Source organism: Mus caroli, chromosome 3 (genome assembly GCF_900094665.2).
Source record: "Mus caroli chromosome 3, CAROLI_EIJ_v1.1, whole genome shotgun sequence".
Classification (NCBI taxonomy): domain Eukaryota; kingdom Metazoa; phylum Chordata; class Mammalia; order Rodentia; family Muridae; genus Mus; species Mus caroli.
Genome location: NC_034572.1, coordinates 128,267,744 through 128,272,398, shown reverse-complemented (window position 1 = coordinate 128,272,398; position 4,655 = coordinate 128,267,744).

Genomic DNA, 4,655 nt, shown 5'->3' with positions numbered 1-4,655 from the left:
GGCTGACCCGAGGCTTGAGTAAGTGCCTCCCTTTGGGAGTTTGGAGTCTTTCAATGGGTCACATGTTGAGCTAGAGGATGGGGATACAAGGTCACAAACCTAGCTCATCTTCCTTTTCTCTCCTAATCCTCAGTACAGCCAGTTTGTCTTTCAGTCCTGGAAGAGATGGCCATTTTCTACTGTGATCCCAACACATTTTCTCAGACTTGGCTGCTTGAGACAACACAAATTTACTATATGACAGTTCTGTAAACTGGAAGTCTGGTTGAACTCATTGGACTAAAGTTAAGTCTCTGGAGGACTGAGCACTTTTCTGGAAGCTGAAGAGAGGATCCATTTTCTTGTTCCTGTAGGCTACCTATGTTCCTCAGCTCTTGACTGAGCCCAAGCTCACCATTTTTATCCTTCTGAACACTTTCCTGTTATCTAATAGAATCGGGCGATGGCCATAAAATATTTAAATAATTTATTTTCTCATTGTTCTGGAAGCTAGAAAGACAAAATCAAGTTATCATTAGGGTTTGTTTCTGGTGAGGCTTCATGGCTTTCTCTGGCCCTTCTAGCTCTTCATTATACACATAAGAGGGGAAGAGAGAGAGAAAAGTGAGAGTGGAAATGGGGTTCTTTTGAGAGTAGACTCACTAGCCCCGTGACATCTGGGTCCCACTCTTGAGACCTTAATTGCTTCCATGAAGATGGTCCTCAAAATATAGTCACAACGGGTCAGAGCTACAGTATTGGAATCTTGGGGACACCTAACTTAGTATATATAACACATAGCAACATTCCCTTCATTGATTTGGGAGACCAAGACCATCTTTAGGGGTGAATATTCTGCCTACCATAGAGAAAAAGTTTTTTGTTTTGTTTTATTTTGTTTTTACAAAGTTAAGAATCCTCTAGTCTCCTTTTATAAGCACCATGCTGTATGTGTTAATTTCATTATCTGTCAACTTCTAGCTTTATTTTATGTAATCATATAGTTGAATATTTACTAGAGAAGTTATTATTAGGTCCATGGCCTTAAAATTGTAATATATTCAAATTGTCATATATTTTCCACACTCAGAACTCTTGTATGATTCCAGGAACATTTTCTTTTAGTTTGTGAAATACATCATTAGCCCACTTCAAATATCCATTAAAGGAAGCAAATAAATTCAAACGAAGGCAATATCAAGAAATAACATTCCCTTTCCTTAATACACATGGGAGGAAAAGGCTGAGATTTAGCAACAGATGTGGAAGTTTGCAATTCTTATTAAAACTAAGCTCCAATATGTACCAAACTGCAGAACAGAGGATATGAAGGGAAAAGTAGGAAAACATCTTCTGCCAATTTACTTAGTAAAACTTAGAGGGAAGGCTGGCAAGAATCTGGTACATATTACAAAAAAGTCTTGACAGTTGAGAATGCATAATACATCACACATATGAATGATGAAACTGAAAGAAAGATGAAATTTCAAGACCTGTAAGTCATATAAAGTACTCAGAAATTGCTGGTTGTTTGTGAGCCTAGAGGCTGCCTGGGGCTGAGAAAAAAGAAAAACAAACCCGGGTATGCCCCGTAGTTAAAACATTCCTGGGAACAGCTTAACCTTAAAGATAAAGAGGAATGTGAGGACATAACAGGGCTATCTGAACTGAGTCAACAACTCACAGAACTCTGTCACCCTGCACGCACATGTAATTTTTCTGCTGATGTTTGAATAAGCCAATAGTGTGTTGCTATGCTGAATTCCACATCCCTAAGCCCCTTACCCCATAAAACCCCCTAGCTTTCGAGCCTCGTGGCCGACATCCGTTATCTCCTGTGTGGGATGCATGTTGGTCCAGAGCTCCGTCATTAAACTACCTCGTGTAATTACATCAGGGCGGTCTATTCATGATTCTTTGGGTGCACGCCGAATCAGGAATTGAGTGGGGGTTTCCCCACTAGGTTCTATCAAAACCACTGGCATGTCGGTGTGGGACAATACCAATATTTTACCTATATAGGTGCAATTAGTGATAGAGGGCAGGAACTCAACTACATGCTTCTACAAATACACTGAAAAGTCTACGTATGCTTTGCAATCTTAATGGATGCCAAATGTTTCAAAGAGCAATACATAATATATACAAATGTGTCAATGCACTCATTTATATAATAAACATAGCTAGTAGAAATAAAAGTAAACAAAGTACAATGTAAAAACACAAACCCAAAATATCTGTGAAGTTTAAACGCTGATTGGATAGTTGTTTCCAGTAGAATGGCATGGAGGTAAGTGGCTACGGGTCACAGGAAGGTTCAATCCAGGATTTACTCCTAAAAATGCCACCCTTTTCATTGCTTTAATTATACCTTGGATTGTCTAAGCCCTCACAACCAACAGGAAATGTTTAACCACAACAGAGAAATAAAGCTGAGTAGGAGACTCCACTAAAGACATTCACACACGCAAAACAAAGATTGTTCCAGAGTAAACTTTGGAATTTCATAAACCCTGTTTAATGACTAACGCATAAGAATTGATTTTTATGCATGTGGTTTTAACAGAGAAAAATCATGGTGACACATGGAACCTAGACATAACAATCACAAAGAAAAGTGGACCCTGTGGTGGTAACCTTTTCTTTTTCTTATGTAAATAAAACCCCAGTATCCTTAAACTGAGGAGGCTCAGTCAGTTCTTCAAGAGCAACACACAAAGGACCTGAACATTATATCAAAACGCAGAAAAACCTCAAGACACTCTTCTGGCAACAACGTTAGTTCTCACCAGGTAGTAGAGACCAGACTTATAAATTGTGTGAAGGCATCGATTCCTTTACATAACTTTTGTTATAACGTTGATGAACACTATAGATGTATAGCAGAAAGACTGTTCAAGGGAAGGCCATTTAGGAAAAGGAGGTGGGAATTATGCCCTCTCACAAGCCTATATAGCTATGTATTTACTAAAGACTCCTGCTTAAATATTCATAGACAATTAAAATAGAAAAAAACTTCATAAAACTGAGTGGATGGTCCTGCATTTTAGGAACACTCCTTGTGCTTTCTATCATTCCACACCATGTGGCTGTTTTGTCTACTCTATTTGGAAATGTACCATTCTCATCGATTTCCCCTCATCTTTACACTCATCATGTGCTTCTAGTTATGTTGTGGTCTACAAAGTTCTACAGAAAACATCTCATTCTTCTTCAGCCAGAATAAACCAAATCAATAAACAAACCTTCAAAATAAAAGCTCAAACAATAGTAAGTTCTTGGTCTTACAGGGCTCAGGGCATACGGGTCAGGTGATCATATGCTCATTTCCACACTGGGATCCAGACTCCTGGGCTCTCACATCTCAAGTATCTGGCTCCTAAGGCTGTCGATTGGAAGTAAAATATAATTTATGTTGCTGTTTAGAATTATGAGAGACATTACCATGTCACTGACAAATTTGTGGTAGATCTTTATATACATATACAAATCGCTTAACAGCCTTCCTAAATGGGCAATAAATGGCACAGAGAAGCACGCATGGAATGTTTCAGGATGAAGACAAAGCAACCTCTTTCTTCTCTTTCCCTAATAGAAACAACTTATTTACATAGCATACTTCATGTATGGAAGAGAAATTTACTGATAAATATATTGCAATTGGCCACCTATATTTTCAGATATTATTAAGTAGGAGGCGAGAAGCTTCAAGTAACTAATTGTCACTCTCAGGGCTGTTTAGGGTTCAGGTTCATTACATTTATGATCTTGCCTTCCCTGTATTTCTCTGAGCACTGTATATATGCACCTCTTTCTGCCTCAGATGCTGTTCATCTTGTTCTCCATTCAGATAATAATTATTATATAGACTTAAGAACAAAGTATAAACATATATATATATATGTACACATATATGTACATATATATGTATATGTATATGCAAATAGTTCATAATAAAATTCACCTTCTTTGCATGCTAACAAGATAATATTAATTAATAAAAAAGCTACAGGGGACAGGACATCCTATGTTCTTGAGGAAAGTTATCTTTTCTTGTCACTCCTCCAAACTCATAATAGTTTTTTTTCAATAATTGCCTGTCATGACAGACTGATTCTTCACTGAACCCTTAGTTTATAGCAACAAATAGATGCTTAGCAAATATTTCTTGAATGCATATGTAGATAGATGGGTTCATGGAATCAATGTTAATATAGATACATTATAAGGTAAGTAGGAAATAAGCTGATGTAAAATAATCTGAACCTATTAGGTTGTAAAAGAGAAAAAATTTCTATAGAAAACCTTACTTAGGAGTGTTGTGATAGGCAGGGACCACAGCAATGCAATAGGACCTTCAATCAACAGAACAAGACATAGCTCAACTCAATAAAGCATGACCAAGTAGGAATTTATAGTTAAAGAACAGTATGGGAGCCTATGGATGGGACATTACTAGGAAACATTAATGATATTCTAAGTTATTCTAAGTTAGAATAACTTAACTAGATTCCAACTGTAAACAAGCCATGCTGGTAAGAAATCACCTGTGGAATGGTAGAAAGTGATCGAGCAACAGATAATAAGGATTATCAAACACTGAGGATGGAGTTTTCTCTCAATTGACTTAATAGAATTATGGTCCAAACTTGATTTTTTTTTTTTTTTTTTTTTTT